At 37.3% G+C, this 23,565-nt stretch overlaps 1 protein-coding gene across 1 annotated transcript in view; it reads left to right on the top strand.

The window, feature by feature from the left end:
* The window catches only part of galnt9 (polypeptide N-acetylgalactosaminyltransferase 9), a 167,934-nt gene that overhangs the window by 31,135 nt on the left and 113,234 nt on the right, over nt 1-23,565 (top strand). The window lies entirely within an intron of this gene.

Raw genomic sequence — 23,565 nt, 5'->3', positions numbered from 1 at the left:
CTCTTTCTTTCAATGTTTCATATGTCCACACAATAATTTTATAATTATCACTCTAACAGTGTACAGCACTTTGGTCCTGTCAGTATATAAAGTGTTTTATAAAGTTGGTATGGTATGATACACATGAAATTCAAAGGTTGTAGTTGTAAATATATTAAGGAAGCTGTTATTTTTTTAAATTCTCCCTTCATTTAGTGGAGAGAATTGGTGTCTTCTTGCAACATGGTGTCCAAACAGGCTTTCTGCTTCAGCTGAAAAAGAAGATCTGAATTCTCCAGACTTCTTTCCCAAAGCAGAGCACACCATTATGTTTATGCATTTAGCAGACGCCTTATCCAAAGTGACTTACAAAGTAGAAACAATGTTACATTTATCATCAATATGACAATTTCTGTACAGGAAATATGACAAGTTCTCTAGTGGAAAATCCCTAGTCAGAATCAGTGGTGACAGCAAAGAGTTAGAGGGAAGTACAGAAAGAGTAGTAGAAAGTGGCCATATGGTCGTATTATCGTGGCCATTTAAATTATGAAGTATATCATATATCAAAAACCGACTTATGCCCGCATCATAATAAAGAGAAAAAATGGGAATGTATTAACCTACCGGGGGAAAAAATAAAAAATACAGGTAGATATGAATTTACTGGTTTGTTGTGGCTGATCACGTATCTGATACTGACTCCATACTGCATGTACTCTATTTTGGTTTACGTACAGAATTCAGTCAGTACTTTCTATGATAAAACATTGACAGCAACAGTTATTTATAACTGCCCCATGGAGCAAAGTGATAAAACACACACACAAAAAAAAACATTTTAGTGCGATATTGTATCATCATAGATTAAAGTGTAATTTTTTTCTAAGACATCAGCCTATCTATGAACATACTCACCTGAGATGTCTGGAAACAAATAAGCTGCAAACTTTTTTCTCTGGAGATGCAGGGAAAAGATGTGTTAGTAAAGCAGGAATATTTTTGTTATGTTTCTGAAATCATGAGAAATCACCAAACGGTCACAACATACCGTAATTTTATTTTATTTAAACAAGTATATCATACAGTATAGAAACGATAATCGATAATCCATTAAGGTTTAGTTATAGTAAAGTGTTCTTCAGCAGGCTATATATTTTTTCCAGCTAAAGACAAGCGTAACATATGAACAGATGTTCCAAAATATCCTGTTCAAACAGATTTTTCATCTTCTTTGTTTTTTCGCTGCTTGAGCAACATAAGAATTTACTAAGAGAATGCCTCAACTCAGCACTTTCTTTTGTCTCTGGTTTTAGCTTGTGCTGTTTTAATCTGCTTATTCTTATAGTGATGCAGTGACAAGTGGTTTTTAGAGACTTATTTTGTGGACATTGTATAAGTTCTTTAAATTAAGACATTTAGGTCTTTATCCAATTAAAGATAGACAATGTTAATAGCAGAACTAGAAAGGTGTGTAACTCAGCAGGGTTAGTGTAGAAACTTACTGAATACAGTATGTTACTCAATCTGGTTGTAAGAGATTGAACACAGATTGGTGTTTAACACCTTTTCTGTTTATTAACTGATTCTAAAAGCAGAATACTTAGCTAAAGTCCATTAATCTGTTGCTTTTAGTTACATTCAGCCCTGATCCGTTCAGAGTGGTAATATATTCATTAAATGCACACTGCATACTGTAGATGTATTTAGTAGAGCTATGTTAGATTAACTTGCTTGGTAAGTCAGAGAATCAGCTCCTCCTCTGTCCTTTCACAAAACACAAACACACTCCCTAAAGCTTTCTAAGACTCCAGTCGAAGGGAGTTAGTGTTTACACCAATAAATTACACTTACTGGTGTCCCTCTATAAAACACACTGTGATAACAACAATATGCCATTCAACAACAGGAAAAAAAGCAAAAGAAAAGATTAACTATCAGGAATTATAACACCAACAGTGGAGCATTGTTTTAAGATTATACAGTGGTTAACAACATATAGAATTAGGGTGACTGTATTTAGTTTTTTTTTAACATCTGATCTGGTTTTAAAATAATTAAATGATATTTGGTTATCAGAATCAGAATTACTTTATTAATCCCTTGCGGTAAATTCTTTTTCTTCCAAGTGGAACGGTTTAAATAGAGAGAAAAAAATAAGATTGTATATACAAATAAGATAAGTAAAGAAAAATAAAAGTTTAAAAAGACATGAATGTAATAAAAGTAAAATACGGAGAAATAAATGGAAACATCTGCAAAAGTCTGCACATGAGTTGACGCATATGCACTGTACCCCAGCAGCATGGTTCTACATATTTATTACCTATTTAGCCTTTGCAGTTGGAAAGATTCAATAAAGGACAAACTTTAAAATATCCTGCATAAAACATTGATTAAAATAATAGTTTTTCTGTTGTATAAAATTTAATTGTAACAAAATGACAGCTTTCTTTTCAAGTAATACTAGGCTGCTGAATATACCAAAACCTGAATCATATTGTATTCTTTATTTTCAGTATGATAAGAGAAATAAAAAGCTGCAAATAATTATTTCAGCCATAAAAGTTAATATTCAGTGTTGTTCGTGTTCTTCTTTAGCCTCCTTGTTTTCCCATCCATATTTTGCCATAAAACGGATCTTTCTCAGCAGGTTTTGGTTGCTCTACTAAATATCTTGGACGTCTTTACAAGAGTCATTTCCCTCCAATGACTCAATAGAAAGTTAAATCTTTTCTTTGGCAACCTCCATCACAGAAAAAAATCTAAATCTAGATAAGTCCTTCTTTTCTTAAAATAAGTGCATTTGTTCTTGGATTGAGGAGATAAAAGAGACATTTTGCCAATGGAACAAGACAATTTACATTTAAAATAAGAACACAATTTCATTGTCTTATTTCAAATGTTTTTTATCTAGTTATCTTATTTAGGAGTAAAAATACTCATTCCATTAGCATCTATCTCATTTACCTACTCAAATTAAGGGTAGATACACTTTATTTAAGAAATGTTTACTTATTTCTAGATGATTTTTTTGAGTGTTGACAACCTCCTGTTTTATGTTTGACTTATTGTCTGAGTAGCAGGTTCTTCCTTGTCCTATTTGCTGCTGAAGGGCTGAGTTTAGTGCATCGGCTGCGGTAAATGCAACAAAGTAAGGCTCCTCCTTCTTAAGGCTTGCCACGAGCCAACATGAATGGTTTCAGAAAAGACCAATCTGATGGTTGATATTGTTATGCATGTCATTAAACGAATGTGAAATTATAATTTTTCCCCAGAACAGACCTTTAATGTTTTTTTTCAAAGAATTTTAGCATTTAAAAAATGAAATGTAGCTTTTATACAGTCAGGACTCTAGGGGTTTGGTGATAATAAGCGCTGCCAGTGGCATTCATATTACACTGTGTCAAAGAACAATGGCAACAGGCAGAGTGGCAAAGAAAAAAATCTGATGGCCGAGAGAGTTTTCTGTGGGTTTAGCTTCGATAACAATTTATTTCATCTCTGCCCCTTTGTTCGCAGCACTTTTTCAAGGCCAGAAAATCAGACGTGGGTGGAATAAAGGGCTGAATAAAAGAGGAGCTCGCTAATTAATAAAGTCATCTACAGCAAAAGTGATTCTAATTATTTTTTTCCGTTTAAAGAGGCAGACATAAAAAAAGAGCACTAGTTACTGATTGGAAATGCTTTCCTTATTATGGAAACTGTATGGATTCTGTGCTGTTGTTACTTCAGTTGGCTTTTCCTCCCATATTATACACAATAATCAAATGTGTATTCTTTTATCCAAATTGTATTCATAAATTTTTGACTCTTGGTGTGAATAAGAATATTTCTAGCATAGCTGTGTCACTGCAGGGTATTTAAGAAGAGAGGAAGTTTCAAACCTACAGTCTAGAATGTAACCCCTTATTCTCACAGATTTCATCATCTTTTCCATTCAGAAGCCATTCACGTTTGTGTGCTAATTCCCACCAAATTGATGGACAGCCTTCTGTAGTGGTCTGTCAGATATACAGAATAATTCTATTTTTTTAGAATGACAGAGCAAAATGTGTGTATTGTTTTTGTGTTAAAAAGTGACCTAGATGGGAAGTTAGATTTGGGAGAGGAAAGCAGATATGGTACATTTCAAAATACAAAAGAAGAATGTCTGTATAAATGGATCCTACACTGACAGCATTAAGGCTGCATTTTAATGCATAAAGGGAGTGTGTCCTAAACTGGGTACTTGCCACCTTCTCATTTTGATCCCCACAGCCTGCAGTCTGGGTTCCTGAGCAAGACCCTTAAACCACAATTGCTCCCCAGGCACCGCACAGTGGTAGCCCAATGCTCCCTAAGCGTATACCGTAGGTTAAGATGTAGAAGTTAATTTTTCAATTTTTCCATTTTCCCTTATTATTAGTATAAAGCACAATTTATCCCAAACTTTTTCCAAAACTATTAATATGTAGTAAATGAATATATTGTTTCTTCAGTGCATGGCTTAAAATAGTTTTCTAATTATGCTTCACTTAATTCCCTCATCAATAATGAGTTTTAATCCGCAGTTTCCTAAAGATTTAATCTTATGATAGTTTTTGTCCCAACTGGTGTTTCTACATATCAGACATAAAATGTTGCTCCTACTGTCTCACAGATACAAAAAGCTACTTTAATGTTCTGAAATAGTAATATTTTTTAGAAATGCAGATAGCTTTAGTGTCATTTCTAGAAAAATATCCAGCTATAGGCCTACATCTTTTGTCAATCTGAGGATTTATTTTACTCAAACAGGTTGCTACAGTGCCAGACCGTTGTTTGCTCTGTTTCAATGTTACTTGTTGTAATTTGGCTAAGATAAAACTTACAGAAGTTTTTTTTTTTCTTTCCTAATAATTTAATAACCAATACTTCGCCTGTGCTGCTTTGTTGAGACAGCCGAGGGAATCTGAGAACAGTTGCAGGTCAGAGAAAACCGACAGAAGAGCATCTAAAGTCTCAAGTTCTCTTAATGTGAATGTTTATGTAAATACAATGTCTGACCTTTAGATCAGCCTTTTGAAAGAAATAAGGTATCTTAATGTTCTTGTAATGAGTTTGGGATAAAACAGAGCAGGGCACATATAGAGAGGCAGACTAGGACAGCATCTGCAGTGTCACAGATACTGCACCAGTCTGTTTTGGTAATAGGAGAGCAAAGTCAAAGCTGTCAGTCATCCACATAGCAACCATTTGTTTCCTAGGGTCCTTTTTTGAAAAGCCAAGAGAGGCAGCTAAGGACAAAGAGGATTACCTTTGTAACCTGGTCCCAAACATCAGTTAGTGGTGTAAATCATCAGCTATATCTCGATACAAAATTATATTGACCTGGATGGATGACGATGCCATGGTTACCAATATCACAAAGTCTGATACGATTCCCAATCAATATGATGCTCAAGTTTGCAATCGATCCCTGGTATCATCTGCCCCATCAAACTCAATTACTTACATCTATATCTACTCTCAACAAAACAGACAAATATTATTTGACCATTCTATTTCTAACCTCTTAAAAGCCTGAAGCATTGAAATAAAAAACACAATTTTTTATTATTTAAAAAAAAACAACTTTTTAATAGATCGCCATTCACTATTGTCCACTATATTGTATCTTAAAGATCCTTTTTTTGTTTTTGTATTGATGCTATTATATGGTGAATTATTTAATCTATCTGTTTCAAGCAAAGTTTCACTACAGCTCTGTTCTCTTTGTGTTCTATAGTTTAAATAACAATCTATTCTGAATGATGCTTAAAAATGAACAAAAAAATCACACATTATTAAGTTTGGTTAGACATTATTTCGACCTTGAAAGAGTAACACAGAGAAAAGAAGCAGTTGGAAATATTTTATTTGACATGAATGAAAGTCTTTTGACACTTGGCTCCAGAAAGAGGACATGAGGCTGTGAGTCGACATGAGCTTGGATTAATAAAGGAGATTAATAATAGGGAGAGGACTAGGGTAGTCTTCCCCCCGGTTCCCGGACACTAATAATGGAGTAAATATGAGAATGAGTGGGTCAAAGAAAAGCCCTTAAGGCTGATTTATATTCAGAAACCAGGTAGTCTGCGTGTGTGTCACAGTGAACGCAACTTTGTCCCCGCCTCTTCTGCAGACACTCTGCTGCACCTCTCCAAAATTGTAGGTGACCGCAGACAGTGCTGCAGACAGGAGGCATTTGATTGGTTAAATTTACATCTGCTCTTCACTGTGTATTTCCTGTATGGTACCTTACCTGCTTGTTTTGTTTGTATGACCGCCATTGTGGAAAACATCTCAGCTAGAAGAGCGAGGTGTGCAAGAATGCTGGGACCCTTTTTCCACCTGGATACCCCCTCTTTTTCGCCCTCATGTCCCTCCTTTGTCGCACAAACTTGCCCCTATTCCACGTCCTCACCGCCTCGGCCACATCTAAACCCACTAGTTTGTGAACGTCCCTTTTGTTTTGTGGCGTGGAATAACACAGCGCAGACCACGCTTCAATATTGTGCATAAATCGAAAAATATCTGCGACAAGGTCACTGCGACACACTGCTGTGGGAGGATAACCGGCCCTTTAGAGCGAGGAAAGAAATGGGTTGGAGGTGGGTGAAAGTTCAGCTGAAAAAATACAGGCAGTGCTCTTGCTGAGCACATAAAGCAACAGGAATCAGAAAGAGCAAATACTATTATTAAGGATGAAAATGGAGAAATTACTGGAGATCAGTTGGAAATTAATAATGCGTTTATAAAATTCTACAAAAGCCATATTGCTCTGAAAATAAGGTCATGGCTGATACAGATTTCCCTTTTTTTTATCATCTTCACATTCTGAAATTGCTAGAGAAACCAAGACATAAATTAATGAGCTTACTGCAATGGAAATTATGAACGCTCTAACAACAGTAAAAGGTGATAAAACAGCAGGTCCTTATGGCCTGCCCATTCACTTATATGTTATATATTCAAAGTGTAAAAATATGCAGCCTATAAGCCTAATAAAAACTGATACGAGAAACATTAGAGGCTGTGATGTGATACGGGCATCGTGAGTGATGATTATTATGGGTTCATCAAAAAAAACAAAAAAAAAAAAACAAGAGGGATTTTATAACACAAGAAAAGGTTTTAAATATCATGCATAGTCAGAAAGAGAAAAAGGATAAAGCTCTTATTTCATTGACATGGAGAAGGCTTTTGATAGAATCAGATGGGCTTATCTCTTTGATGTGATTGCAAGAATCTGATTTTAAAGTTCCTTTTTATAAAGGGTAAAATTATTATATTGAAACGTAGAGGCTGAAGTTTCAACCAATCCTGGGATTTCTGAACCATCTAAAGGTATAGAGGATGATCTTTTATTTCGGGGTGGATCATTTAGATAAGTGGTCCTCCTAATTGTCAATCATTCTGGTGATATGTTTACATAAGGCCATCCTACGTGCTTGTCTCATTTGGTATCTTTTTCTGCACATGTACACTTTAGTGCTGTGGTGTGCTACAGTTTCAGACAGTCACTGAATCTTACCTCTCTCACCGCTGAAATGGCCGAGGGTCGTAAGAGAAAAAGTGTCTACGAAGTAAGAAGAAAAGAAAGGTCTCAGAAGAGGCAGATATATCCCAGAATGCTTTGCACGGAGAGCTCACCTCACAAAGCATTATGAGATTTGCTGTCACAGCGGCCCATTGGCGCCATAGGCTGTTGCTACCCGGCAATGGTGACTAATAACAAATATGGTGCAGGCACTGGGTAGTGGAGGATGAGTTACTGTACTTGACCAATGGAGAAAAAAGCAGTGATCATCTGTCTGAACGGTAATTTAACTGAGTTCGCTATAAAGTCCACTATATATATATATATATATATATATATATATATAATCCCTGATTGAGGGATTTAGGGGTTAGGGCGGACGTTAGGGCACAGTAAGCTTGTATGAGGTATGGGAGCAGTAACTTTTAAACAGAGCGTGCATGAGGAGAAATCGGCTCATGCATGCTCTCGCATGCACATTTTTTTTTAAGCGGAGAGGGTGGGTCTTTTAAAGATGTCATGAAAATCCTCCACAATAGCTTTAATATTATGAGAGGCTGTCCTCAAGAGTCACCACTGTACCTGCTTTTATTTATTTTGGCTATAGAACCTCTAGCAATGGCTGTAAGGTCGAGCAATCCCATACAAGGGATAACAATGGGTAGCAAGGAACACAAAATAGCTTTATATGCTGAAGATGTAGTGATATTTTTACAACAGTTAAATGCCACTTTGCTAAAACTACTGACTAACCAGCTGGGAAGCATTTCTGGAAATAAAATGAACACAAAGTCTTCTTTAAAGCTGCTCAATAAAAATGAATCACATTTATTTTCCTTGAAAATAATATTAACTTCTAGATATTTGGGTATCAAAATAGTTCCACAATAGAACATATTATTTCTATTATATACAATTATATACAAAATAAATAATTAAACCTGCCAGTGCTCGTTCTTTGTAGGAATTATTAACTAAGACATGCATGCATAATTTTTTTTTTTTATTATTAGCTTGTATTAGGGTCTGCAGAATCAACAATCCATAAACTTGAACATCCTGCTGTCAAAGATGGTGGATGTGGTCATGGACCCAAACGCAGAGATGAGTTTTTGCAGATTTAATGCAGATGGGAACAGAAACACAAATCAACGGACAAAATAGAGAAAAAACAAGAAACAGGGGACGGCATGAAAAATACACACACAAGGAGTAAAGTAATGACGAGAAACCAGCACTGATGAACTGCAGAGGAAGATTATATATGCAAGACGACACCAAGATAGGAGTAATCTGTTAATTGGGAGCAGGTGTGGACAGAAGGAGCGAGAAAGGAGTCAAGGGGCAAGGAGACTCGCACAAGGGGGCAGCTGAGTGTAACAAAAAAACACAAAACTGCCAGAGAACAACTACAAGGACACATAATTGCAGTGAACTAAAAACTTTAAAAGAAACCCAAACAATGGGTAGAACCCTGACACCTGCATGTTTTTAAACTTTCAGAGATAATCTGGTAACGATAGCTTTAAACTAATCAATATAGCTGGTTGATAAAAACTTACATTAGTCCTGTCAAACTAAACAGATTTAACAAAACGATTCCCAGAAATATGTTTTAAATGCAGAAAAGTAAGGGATTATGCATTGTGTTTGAGAGTGCAGCATTATTAGTGACTTTTGGGTTGAAATGATCAATTTCTCCAAAATAATTTATCTTTGAATCACCCTCTGGATGCAAAAATTATCTTGTTACACTTATACCCAAGACACCTTAAACTAAACCACCAGCAACGTAAAGTTAGAGATTTTGCTATTTTGCAAGCTAAAAGCAAAATAGCATTGCTCTCGGCTGGAGAAAGTGTAAACCACCAATGATTGGAGCTTATTTAACTTCATGGCACAGTGACTGGATTAAAAAGAAAGCGATTTTATTGAAACAAAATGGATGTAGTGTTTGTGAAGAAATATGGAAGCCGTTTACAATAATATTGGTCATTTATATTCTAACAGAAGGTGTGTCTTCTTTTGTTTTTAACTTTTTTAACTGTGTATTGTAAATTGTAACTTATGTGTGTAAAGTATACTTGATTTATGTGTACCTTGTAATACATAATTTTTGCATTAAATTTAATCCTTATATCTTATCGTTGTGTATTCTTAAATGTACAGTAAGAAGAGAGATGCGTGTTCTCGCAGGGAGGGGAATAATTTTTAAAAGTATGTTGTTCCAGAGTAAAATGTCTGGTATTATCAAAATTAATAAACATGTTAAAAAAAAAGAAAGAATTTTAGGTAGATAAGAAGTCTGGATTTTACTTCGGCTGGAACAGCATCCTTTAGCGGCTACTTTGGATCTTTGCTTTGCAATTACATCCTATTGATAAAAGGGGACTGCAGCAATGCAGCCATAAGGTTAAATGCAGGGGTTAGGTTCTAATAGGTCTTTAATTAAAGAGGAATCATTGAGCAGAGAGGTGTGTGATGACTACAGGGATGCAAACTCTATAACCAGGACAGAGAAATCTACACATTTTTCAACCACCTGTCTTTTTCAATATGCCTGTCTGCAGCAAAACCAATTTATGATAATTACAGCCCCAATAGTGTTTTCCACAAAAGCCTGTAATCCCCATTTACCACCTGCTAGCCTGCATTTCTCTCCCCTGCCCTTCAAATCTACCCGTGACATTCTTAACTCGGATACAAACGGGTCTTAAGTAGGCTGTATATGATGGTAACTCTGGGCCTGCCATTCGCCGTCTTTTGCAGGATTATAAGTTCGATATTGGCTCATGGGAATGAGGCGGGGAGAAACAATAAGTACCAACCGGCGGGTGAGATTATGGAGCTCCACAAAACAAACAACAAGGAATGTAGGTTTTCTCGCACAAATAGAAAACTCAGCCCTAAGGATCAAACTTGCTTTTCACCCTTCATTTGTCCTCCATCAAGAGGATTCCTATTCAATTACACCTAATGTCACCTTTGTATCCGTCGCCGCTTTGTTAAAGATTTTATTTCTGTTTGGGAAAATAGCAGTTAAATCTAAAACTTTATTGAAACATAGCAGATGCTGTGTTCCCCTGAGGACCCCCTTGTCTGTGTTTCTCCGCCTGTGGGGTGATGATAACTAGAAGGAAAGCCTGAAGAAACAAGCTTACCTCATCTTCTAAGTGCCTGATACTGCGGAATGGGATCATAAGGTCTTCGCGGTGCAGGAGCTCCTACTGCAAATTGTTACTCTTTTCACTGCTAGAGTTTATCTGTTGAAATGGTGAAGGGGGGGTGCTGGAAAGAGGTGGTGACAAGGCAAGCGGTTATCTTTCAGGGAAAAGTGCTTGCAGATTGGAAAGTTGCTTTGGTGTTGGCTTCATTCTGCAGGTTATGGGAGGTTAATGTGAAATTTCACAGCAAATAAAAGTGGCCAGCGGGGGGAAAGAAGTCAGGGGTGGTCAAAGCTGTAGGTTGCTAGATGAGGGGAAAAAGAGGGGGATGGTGTGATAGGAATACATCTTAATCTGGCGCACTGTTTCTGTCAAAGCTTGTTCCGGATCAAATTATGAGAGCTGGCCCGAGAGCTCAGTCCCATTACTAACAGATGAGCCGATCGCTCATCCTGTTACAGCTTTACAAGGCTTCGCCACTACTGTGGACAGGTACAAATTTAAGGCTGAGTGATGCACTAAATTGGATCCCATAACTAGGCCAATGGAACTACAATATCACTTTATGATCTCTGCTCTAAAATCTTCCCCTCCAACACATTTCACTTCTAAGCAATATGGCTGCCTTGCCTACAGAGACATACGACTTTAGGAATATTAATCAGAAACAGCATCATTATCACCCCTGGAAATGTACAGTGGTGAAAAATGCATCCAATCATTTTGCACACTCAAGTCATGACTGCTTCTTTGTAAAGCAGAGCTGTGATGCAAAAAAGATCCCTACTCACATGCACTGCCAGACGTTTTATTGTATTTATAGGCCTGGCAAGTCAGATTGAGTAAGGCTGTAGAGAGAAAACTGTGATAAAGAGCACAAAGTCATTCAGGGAATGCACAAAAGTACAGTGAAGAATTTAAATTATATAGCACAGGGGTTTACAATATAAAAAGTCACAGTTCTTTCTTCCACTCAAAGAGCAGGAGAACAGATAATAGAAAGACCTATGCTGTATCCTCCAACAAAAAAATGCCCCTTTTTGTTTCAGATTTTCCCTTATTAGCTCTCCTGTCAAATGCAAAAGAACTGTGGTAATAGAAGTGATTGATAACAGAGCATGAAATTAAGCTTTTCCTCTCCAGAGCTGCAAATACTACCTGTCCAATCAGGTTTGCTTGCAGATTGTTATTGCCACGCATGAAGAGACAACAGTATGAGCTAAAGTGTCTGGTAAGAAATTCATAAATGAGGCTGAGAGCTGCTAACGCCCAAAGGATTTCAACACCAAATAAAAGTTCAATTCATGCACAATTAAGCCGGTCTTTTTATTTCCGATCATAAGGCTAATGTCATGGGGCACCTTAGATCTCCCTGATCATGTTTCAAGATGATCTACACTTGCTGTGATAAATAATGCAATGTTCAGTGACACTCTTTCCTATTATAGCTATTATATATATTAAGCATTATATTAATAAGATATCCATAACATTACAAAATAATTTTGTTTTTTGATTCTTAAGAATATTCTTAGTTGTGTATCTAAAATGAAATCTTAACTGTCACATACCTTTCCCCATAGCAACAATATCTATCTTTCTCTTACATTTGCACATCAATATATATATCTATATGTAATGCGCCGGATACAGACCCAAGATTCACCACAACAGGTCAGTGACATTTTAAAAAGTTTATTGAAAAGACAGGTGATAGAAACACTGATTCTCAGGCCTACTGCTCTCATGTGCAGGCTGGTATGTCCTGGAGACAGAGGGACAGGTTAGAGCCAAAACTGTCTGATGGACTAACCTGACTACGGATGGAGTCCGGACTCTGAGCGAGCCAGGGACAGGCAGTGTGTCCAGAGATAGGTTTAGAAATCCAGCAGATGAACAGAGGGGATATCCAACAGGTTTGTTCAGTTTCAGATCTAGGTCCGATCTCCGAGTATCACAGAACATTGGGGGAGGCAGACAGGCTCAGTAACTTACAGGCAGAATGGGTCATAAACACAGGTAATCAATCCAGTATCCAGAGACTGAGAGAGCTGGTCTCAGGCAGGCAGACAAATCCAACAAGGGGTCAGGCATGCTCAAAAATCAGGGGACAAGACAGGATCTATTACAGGCAGGCAGGCAGGCAGGCAGGCAGACAGACAGACAGACAGACAGACAGGTTTTCAGGGAACAGGCCAAAAGGTTCTCACGGGGTTGGCTCAAAACGATCTGGAACTGGAAACTTATCAGGACGGAGCTAATATGCAGGTGGCGACAGGTGAAATCAGTAGAGAGGATTGCAAATCGTGGAGACTGAACAGGAGTGATAATAGGAGACATGGAGTCAGCTCCAGTGCCAGGATCATCACACTATATACATTTTTCTGTCTTTTATTTATTTTCAAATTTTCATACCTATATTATAATAACAATTAGATTTCATAGCATTTTTTATTATAAAAAGAACCATAAATGTAAGTATATTTAATTTTTCAATTAAAAGATAAACACGAAGACTGGAAAACACAACATGGATAAAATAAGTCATAATAGATTTAAGTTTGTCATTAATGTTCAAAAGAATACATTTACAGTAAAAACTACTGTAAGCAGTATTCTGTACATTTCATTGCAAGTTGCTGATTATTCTGCTCATTAGGCTTGTTATTGATTCAGTAGAGTGATATCTTGTTCCAGAAGTCAGGAAATTAAACACCAACAGGGATGGGTGAGGGGAATCTCTGGCAATAGAGCGGGCTTTCTTCTGGCATCTCCTTATAAAAATTTTCTCTAAGGAAGGGAATGAGACCCAACGACTCTCTTAGCCATTTGAGTCACTCATTTCAGAGTCTTGTTGTCAGTTATGCTGGAGATAGCATTCCACGGTGTAGTTCAGTAAGGTGGTTTAGATAGTATACAGTATATTTAGACATAGATAAGAGAGATGTTTATATAGATTCCTGATAAAGACCATTACATTTTATGTGCTAAACTTTTTTCTGTATCCGATAAGTAGGAGTGTTTCAGGTGATCTACCACGATCGGCCATGCAAATGTTACATGAAAACTGGTTTGGTTTGAGAATGGCAGTTTGAGAATGGCAGTGAAAGAAACACGAGGTTTTAAGCTGTAAAGATGATAAGGATAATGATCTGTGTAATTTAAACACTATAACAGTGATAATACTATACTTTTATTAGAGTAGCCTACTTTGCTAAGCAGCTTATCTGAACGTGCCATGGATTAAAGTGAAAAATATAAATAAAAAGATGAATAATTACAAAAAGAATAATATTATATATCTGTTGAAGTTTTCTTTGTTTGCTCATGGACCCAGTACCCCCACTCCCCCCACTCCCCCACCCCAGTCACCCCAACCCGATCAGATTACTTTGTAAACAGCTGGATTTACCTTCACCACCTCCTCTCAAAAGCCTTTTGACACAATGTATATTACAAAATCAGACAGGCCCATACAGGTGTAAGACAACAGAACAGTTTTGTGTGGAGCCCATGTGTGGACATGGCAGTCCCCCTGCCATGTCCCTTCATAGAGTCTCTGTTGGTTGTTCTCTGGTGGCTGTTCTTTTCTATTTTGCTACTTTTATCTAAACATGACACTGAAGTTCAGTCAGGTGTTAATAGTTTAGGTAAAATTGGCCCCCCGTTGCTCTCATTTGTGACTAAACTTCTTATTCTACAAATATTTCTGATTGCCCAGCTATGTTTACATGCATACAGAGTCTTTCTCCATCCTCTGTATTTGTACCAGTTGCAGCTTTGTGTCCACAAGGATCACAGAAATGTTTGCATGTGAGTTTGTACTTGACTTTTGATTGCACTAAAAAAGGAGCCAAACCTGCTCTCCTGATGAGTTACAGATTTAAAAACATTTTTTCATGCACTAAGTATTTAAATGTGTAAAAAGTCTACAAGTGCAGTCTGCTAAATTGCAAAAATTACTTTGCACCTTTTTATAGGTCTGATCTGCAGGTGAAAACGTACTTGCAAGTGTTTGAAACCATTTTAAGATCAGGTCCATGGGCTTCAACACACTTTTCAATCACTTCCACTTTTGCATTCAAATGCCAGCCTTCACTAAACTTCTTTTTTGACAGAGTTGGTCTCAGCTATTTGTCATTTGGCTGAAGGTTTTACTTTAGGAACAGATTCCCTCCAATATTTCTTCCATTCAAAGATTATGATTATATTAAAGCAGTTTTTTTGTGAGGTGGGGGGTTGTGAGGACAGGACACAAATAACCATGTTTTTAACATGTTCTTATGACAGTAACAAAATCCCTATCAAATCCTATATTATAAAAATAATGTAAAGACCCAATCTTGAGGCCTTCAGACCAGACAACTTCAAGTCTGATCCAACAAAATCTCTTCACATTTTTTTTCTCTCCTAAGGTTGAAATATTCTTACTTTTCTGGATTGGCTTTTCCTGTAGTTTGATCTTTTTTTTTTTGTGTCCAAGAAACATGCTGCAGGAGGTACATATGAGATTTGTGCCTCTTGGAGTTGTGTGTTTCATAAAACAAACAAACAAACAAAAAAACAAACAAAAAAAAAAAACCATCTTAAATGGTTCCTTTGAACCAAACTAACAGAAAGTTTTTTTGTGGGGAGGATGTTTTATGCGCAGGAAGCTTTGAGTTAGAACAAAGGATTTATTTGCTTGCTATCCTGTTCACTTTCAGATTGAGAAAATTCAAACAAAATGTTTTATTTGATATAAATTTGCTGAATATATACATTTCTCGAAGTTAAAAGCCATGAAGTTGTCTTTTTCTTTAACTTCACACAGATTGGTAATACTTGAAGAGCTGTATATTTTCTGATCTTTTCCAGGTATAGAATATCCCAGTATCAGGATCCCTCAAAACAATTTCAAAAATCTTTTTGCCTAATCTTCAGAAACCAGGTTCCAACGAAAGCCTCCTCAACAGCATACATTTATATTTCATATCCCTTAATCCCCCTGGGTTACATGAAATATGCCTCAGGTGTGTTTTAAAGACCTCTTGAAAAGGTTTGAAGCTCCTTAGAGACAACTCGATCTTGCATAACTGTGCGCTCCATACAGTAAAAGATAAAACCCTGGATTTCAACACAGGCCAAATGTGTCTTCCTCACAGTATTTGCCAATCATTAGACTTCAATTCCTCCTCCAGGATTAATATTCCGGAGCACTGCTCATCAAAATGCGTGGAGGTAAATGGAAATGTATCTTACTGCTCAGCTTCATACCTCCTTTTCTACTTAAAAACATACTCTTCATGTCCAGTGCAGTAGTGTATGACTGAATATCAGTATGTCCAAGCTCCAGGGTTAAAGTCTCCCTGCAGGTGGATCTGTAAAAATGTGGTGTCCTGGTTCATCCTCAAGACCAGTTGGAGAATGATTGAGCCCTAGGAAATGAACCTGCCATTTCCTGCCCATTTGTTTGGTACATTTATACCCTTTAAAGACATTCGTAAAAAACCAACAACAACAAACAAAAAACTGGAGGCTGGTCAGAGTTGGTGGGATGATAGAGGGAGCTAAATTCAGGAGGATCTTAAAAGACAACCTGTTAGAGGCTGCTGAACACTTGAGACAGGGAGCAGAGACTGCATTAGGATTTGGATCCTGTGGGAGCCAACTCTGAGCAGGTGGTTGTTAGATTGCTGCTGGCGGAAGAAGGTAGCTTAAAATAGACATGAGGTCCCAAGATTATTTAAAGAATGGAGAGTAGAAAATAGAAAAGAAATTAAAACCAGAGAATTGAGAAAAGCTAACTGTATTAACATTGATGTTTATGATATCCACATTTCATGATAAAGAATCTGAACAAAATTATATAAATGATAAATCTCTTTATGAACTGAAATATGCCCAATTTTACCCAAAGATGTAAACTTATTCTGAACAGGCGTTGTACCGATACCAGCGGAAACATTACAAAACCAGACTGGTTTAAAGATCAGAGATGTTCACTTTGCCCCAATGTCAGTCAATGAGGAAATAACAATGTAGCCAAAAAACCAAGTGAGTGAAATTCCCTCTTTCCCATCACAGCTTGTAATGTTAATTTTAACCTCTTTTCCTGGCCCATGTCACCAGCAGGTGGTTGGTTATTTTTTGACCTAACAACTCGGAACGCAGTAATATAACACCGGTTAAACTTTTGCCAACATAGACATGTTAGACATCGTTATAAAGCTTAGATTCTCCCCAGTCCAACCACAAAGTTCATTTTATAGACAAAGTGAGCACCAAAGCACAATTAATAAAGATAGAGCAGCATGATAAATCAAAATTTCTAAAATACACCTTCTGCATCCCACCTTTGAAGTGGTCCTGAAGCCTATTATAAGTCCAACCTTGTATTTATCTGGTGTTTATCCAGTGCACCATCAGGGACAATATTCAGTGTCTGGATGCATATGTGCACCAGAGTCTTTTACAATACACACTTTATGCACAGTTCAATCTGAAAAACTCACATGAACAGAAAAGACAATTAGGAGAAATGTATTGATACAATTACTTTGTCTTTGGCGCTCAGACCTCGGAAGGAAACATAGCCCTTTATTTTGATAGATATGCATAAACAGGAGCAAAGAATAGGACTGACCCCCCCCAGGCCTGAAACTGGTGGTGGAGTGGAGATTGATGAAGTTGGTCAGTCTGTAGACTGCTGGTTAGTGAGACGGTATGCTGAGCTTTATCTAGTGAATGCGTGAGTTGATACTAGAGCTTCAGTCAGGGACCTAGAAGATGGAAGTCTAGTTGGATAAAACAGGTTGAGAGAACCTGTCCATGATGAGCAAGCATGAAGCGAAGGTGGAGAGGAAAAACTCCCCGTTGGGAAGAAACCTCTCGCAGAACCAGGCTCAACATGGCGGTCTTCTGCCGGACCGGTTGACATGAGACAGGGAACGCAGCAAGAGTTTGGGAGGAATGACACTCTGATGAAGCTTTAGCTACGACGGTGGAGTAGGGGCTGAAGGTGGGTTGAAATGGTGTCATCTGAATGAAGTCACATAGCTCATCTGCCACCTGCCCACAGGAGCAGACAAGAGTGGATCGGAGGCCTTTTAAGATGAACTATGGATGCTGATTGGCTTTCGTGGAGATGCGGTTCAAAGCTGATTGGCTGTGTCACAGGTGGATGGATGTAGGTGACAATGAGTTTCTTAAGTTGAACTTCTAGGCTCCATTTATCACAACGGTGACACCAGTGTTTTTATTATGTTATGACCTATTATTTTGCATTATGAATTCTGATTTTCTCTAACATCTCTCAGGAGATTTGTGTTTTTTTTTATTTTGTTTCAAAGTTTTTTATTATAAAGATATATTTTTATTACAGATAGTTTTGCTATCTTTTCTCTTTGTACTTAGTTCGCATGAAACATCTTGACTGACGGAGAATAAAGTTTTGTAGAAGATATTTTTATTTACGGTCTGCTTCATTAACAATATCAAGTGAGCATACGTATGTGTGTGTGTGTGTGTGTGTGTGTGTGTGTGTGTGTGTGTGTGTGTGTGTGTGTGTGTGTGGGTAGAACATTTTGCAAATATTGCTGGAATTAAAAAATTAAGCAGGGGCGGGGTATTAATTATGAAAATACAGCCAGTGATCAGTGGCACTGCCAGAACTTTTTTAAAAGTGTAAGAACCGGTACCACCAAACATGGAAAAAAGAGGTTGGGATATTTACAAAGCAACACTTGGAAATGTAACGACCCCATTGCCTAAAAAAGTTTGACAATCTACTTTTAGAGTTCTTCTTCAGAAGGTACATATGAGTGGGCAAATAATTATGGTTTAGTGCTCGCAAACCTTCAAAATGTATCGTTAAATCTATTGAGCTGGGTTTCTGACAGCTCAATTATGCTCATTTGCAAATAATTACAAGTTTCAAGAAACTCCAAATAATGAAACACAAAACTGTTTTTTGTTTTTTTTTATCTTTTAATAAAAACACAGATTAGGAAGCAAATAAAAAATGTGCAAATGAAGCTGGCTGCCAAAGTATTATGATTTCAGTGGCTGTTGTCAATTTATCTGCAAATGAAAAGCTGTAAAGTAATGATATTAAACGTTTTGATCATCAAATGAGAGGAAAACGGTTTTTATTCTTTTATCAATGAAGGAAACAAGTGGCTTTATCAGCCAGTACTTCCTTTTCTATGCATGTTTGGATAATCAAAAAAATCTTCCTTTAAAAAAATTTATCTGCGCAGTCCTGGATTTTCCCCTTCTTAGTTTCTTTGTAGTTTCAGTTTAGGTTTTGACATTGAAAGGCCAAAGAAGCTAGCAATTAATATGAAAAATGGATGCCGAGAAAAAAAGGGAACACAAGTGTTTTCATATTTTATTATCTTATCCAAAGCATTTGCGATATAAGTGCACAAATCAGTGTGTACCATCTGTTGTGTCATCTCACATCTACTATTGCCAATGCTTCTGCTGAAGGTGAGAATCTACTTACACAAACCTGCCATAGACATACATTTAAATTCACCATCACAAACCGGTTGCTGCAGAGCTCCAGGAAGGTTTTCTGGGTGAGGGAAGGAGGATATAACTTTAACACCATGCTGAGATCCATCTGCTGTGAAGCCATCCCCCAGAGGCCTGACACCACGGATGCTGCTGTGTCCCAGTTATCGCCGGTATCTCATAGCCAAGCACCAGTGGAGTTCAGATGGCTCACAGCAAGAGTGAAAGAGGATTTACTGCGCCGTGCAAAAGTATTCACACTCTTAACTTTATTTGCATGGTGTCATTTTACTGTGCAACCACTAGTGTTAATGTGTTCAATTTACATTTTTTTTATAGAAAAGTCACCACAGGTGCTATGTTACACCAATTACACCTAGCGTAAAAAATAATTTCATCATTTATATTTAGAGGCAAAAAAACATTTTTTGTAATCAAAATCTAAAAAGTATGGCAGAAACTCGTATCAAGTTCTTCTGTGAAAAATACTTAATACAAGAATGGGTGTGAGGAGCCCCAGACTCACCTTACACACACAGAGGACACCAGAGCCCAAGATTTCCAAAGGGAATCTTAACCACTTAAAGCTTAATCTGATCCAATAGGGAGTATCTGTAACAAACAGCTTTTAGTCTTGCTACACATTTGCCTGTGTCATGATCGGTTTAATGAGCTAAACCCATATGCAGAACACCAGACTGGAGACAGAGGAAAAGTTAATGTTTATTAAAGGAAGATGCACAGAGAAACATGGACTGGTTCTGGTACAGGTCCGGGATCACTGATATCTGGAGAGATGGGAATGGATTGATGAGTGGCTAATTTTCGAATGTACCTTGAAGAGGTTCTGACAGATCCTTGAGATGGGGAACCGAGTGGGTCCAGAGATTGAGGAAGTAACAGAGGTCAGCAGCAGCAGCGTCTAGCTTCTGGCTAGTGAGCCTCAGACGTGGGTTTGGTTCCTAGCTGTTCCCTGAGAGCTGAGGGAGGAATCCAGACTGAGATCTTCAGGTTCAACTTCCTAGCTCTCCCCTGAGAGCTGAAGGAGGAATCCAGGCTAAGACCTTCAGGTTTGGCTTCCTTTGGCAGGCAGGCAGGTTTCCAGGTAAAGCTCATCCAGAGCTTCTTACTTCAGTCAGGCTTTCTGTGAGTAGAGAAGATAGAGACAGGTTAGAATCCAGTTGCTCTCTATAGTCTACTGTGATTTACTAGATGTGCAGAGGCTTAGGTTTGCTAACCAAACTTGGTCAACACTCCGGCGTCGAAGGCAGGTCTGTCTGCTGCTTATGAAGGAAGGTCTCCTGATGGGCTGATGTGCTTCAGGTGTGCTGGAGGCTCCAGCCCAGGAGACCCACAGCGCTCTCTGCTGGAGACAGATGGTAACTCTCCAGATCCCAACAGTAACCCCAGTCCTAACAGAAAACAACATAAAACAGAAGAGGATCCTCGGCGCCCTCTGGTGGGCAAGCCTAAGGATCCCAACAGCCTGGCCCTTTCCCTTGTAGCTTTAGCTGAATATTAAGGTTATTGTCCTGCTTGCTGGTTAACCTGTTTCAGGCTCTAGAAGGTTCTCCTCCAGCGTTGCCTTGGATTTACCTGCATTTTCTAACCATTCCACTCAATTCCACAGCATGATGATAACACTACCATGTTTTACAAAGTGCGTAATGTGTGCAGAATTATTTGCAGAGTTTTATACCTCACAGGATTTCCATGTAGGCTATAAAGTTTATCTTAGGTCAAACTTGGGCACCTTTTCCAAACACTTGTGTTAAGCTTAAACTAAAAATCCTTGTAGCTTTCTGCTACACATTTATTGATACACATTCTAAAGGCTGGTCATTGCCCCTTAACTCCATAGGCAGGGGAGAGAAGCAGGACAAAAGTGAGACCTGAAAAAGCACCATGGTCAGAGAGTTCAGAATTTTGGGTGAGCAAGAAAAGGATTCAATAAAAAGTCGCAGGCAGCCACTCTCCTGTATCCCAAGTATTTTGATGTCTAGTTGTGGGTTTCAGGTTGGGTGGAGGTTTGAGAGGAGGACACCAAATGCAGAGACTGTAGCTGCAGGTAGTTTCTTGCATATTTAATTTAAAAGGTGAGAACTGAAGCAAAAGACATAAATCCACAAAATACTGAGAAGCAGGAATACTCACAGCAAAGGCAAAGAAATGATGATGACCAGCAAACAGTAACTGAACAGGAGGTGTATATATGGGAGACAGAAACAAAGACCAGGCTAATCAGCAGATTGGGAGCAGGTGTGGACAGAGAAATCTAGAAGGGGGTGGGGGAAAAGGAGGCTTATAAAGAATGCAACAGAGGATAAACAACAAATACCTAAGAACTCACTCAAATACAGTCAAAATAACTAGAACAACTCAAAATGGAAATAAATCCAATGAAAGCTCAAAGATAAAACTTTGAGTTTTATAAAACAGAACCAATACCATGACAGTGGGACACCCCCTGTTCAAACTACATCATTATAAAGCCCTGTGTGGATTCTCATTCCCATTAAAATATCCACTATCCAAGCTTCTCAGTGAATTTTGCCAGCGCAGTGTTTGCTGCATTGTACTTAATGTGGCTTTCTGTATGTAATTTTCTGGCCTTCCCAAGGGGAAGGGGAGAGCACAGAACATAAGCCTAGATCTTTTCCCCCCTGAACTGCTATACATTTGTAGAATATCCACTTCTGATCAGCCATAATAATTACTTTGCTTAAGTCATTAACGTTAATTATTTATTAATAGTTATTTCTAAGTTAAGTTGATTTTAAAGATTTGGTAATAAGTTCATAATCCTTTGAAGAACTCATTCTGAAACAAAAATATGCTTAAATTTTAAGTGACAAAATAATCTCTAATAATCTTAATGAAGTAAATCAAATGCCCACATTGGGGTTATTATGAATATTATCATTATTATTATGACATGAAGACATTAATCATTGTTAAAGAGGAAGTCTCTTTAACAGCTGCTGCCTCTAAAGTTAACTCAAAAACCTGCCGATCAGTAGACTTTTACTAATGTTTGATTTGTTTATATTCTAACTCTTATACTCTGAGAAATTTTCGTACAGATAAACACAAATGAGTCATTGTCTTGTAAATAATTCTCCTCTGTTAGTATAAGTCACCTCATTAGTCCTACATAATGAATCAGCTTGCTCAGTAGGGTAGACAAAAACATGGGGAAAGGGAATACTGATGATAGTGGGGTTTTTTTGTTTGTTTTTTTTTCTTTTGCTTTAGCATTTTAAGCCTAATTGGATTTGAGCAATGTCATGTATTTGCATGTGTTGGCTGATTTCTTCAGAATCTGTTTGTGTGCTGTGGTTTGGTTAATACTTACATATTTAAGATGGTGTGAATATGAGAAAATAAAAAAACATGTATAATTTCTTTTTCCTTAAGACAGAGAAAAAGACATTACTGTAAATAATCCAGTAATAATAAATACATAAAGGAAAGTCAAAAAGTTTTAAAATGCACAACACATTTACAAATACTGCATCATTCATCATGACCTTCTCCTGAAAGTCTAATGGACATGATATCAGTCCGAGTTTTATTAGTGTTAATTAACATTTGTTAAGAGGCATCATTTTCAAAATAAAGATTGACCTCCAGATCTAGAAAGAATGAGATGTCAATATGTGTCCTTCTCATTGATTTTTTTGAGGTCTTACAATATTTGTAATGTAGAAAAGGTACATAGGACCATGGAATGTGACCTATTTAAAACCCAGTGTAGTTTAAATACAACTTGGACATTTGTGGTTCTGATGTGATCAATCTCAGTTCAATCTTTCAAATCATCAACATAAGTTTAAAATCAGATAAAGTGAATCTGCATTAATTGAAAAAATTAATCACAAGCAGTGTTTAAATATATATTTATAAATTATTAACTATTTTGAGGGGGTTAAAACAATCTAAATACCAGCAATCTCCATATTATCATGATCCTTTCAGAAAATGACCTGCTGGAGTACTTTGGATTATTTTCCTGCTGCATCACCCAAGTCTAGCATAGCTTTAGTTCATGAAACCAATGGCTGGAAAGTCTCAATAAAGGTACTTTAGGAAAAGTGAATTTCTTGTTCCAAAAATGCAACAAGTTGGACAGATCCTGAAGAAACAAAGCTGTATGACAAACCATAGACAGACCATAGAGTGACACACTTCTTCCTGCTATGTTTCTTTGTTCTTTTGTCAATACACCAGTCCAGTATTTATTTTTATTCTTTGCACATTCAGGTCAACTTACACTGTATTTTGTGCTTATATATAGTTGTGTATTAAACATAAAGTTTGTTTCTAGAGACATATATATATATATATATATATATATATATATATATATATATATATATA

Source organism: Cyprinodon variegatus, unplaced genomic scaffold (genome assembly GCF_000732505.1).
Source record: "Cyprinodon variegatus isolate N-32 unplaced genomic scaffold, C_variegatus-1.0 Scaffold197, whole genome shotgun sequence".
Lineage (NCBI taxonomy): Eukaryota > Metazoa > Chordata > Actinopteri > Cyprinodontiformes > Cyprinodontidae > Cyprinodon > Cyprinodon variegatus.
The sequence above is the reverse complement of the archived record's forward strand: the minus strand, read 5'-3'. Positions and strand labels throughout refer to the sequence as shown.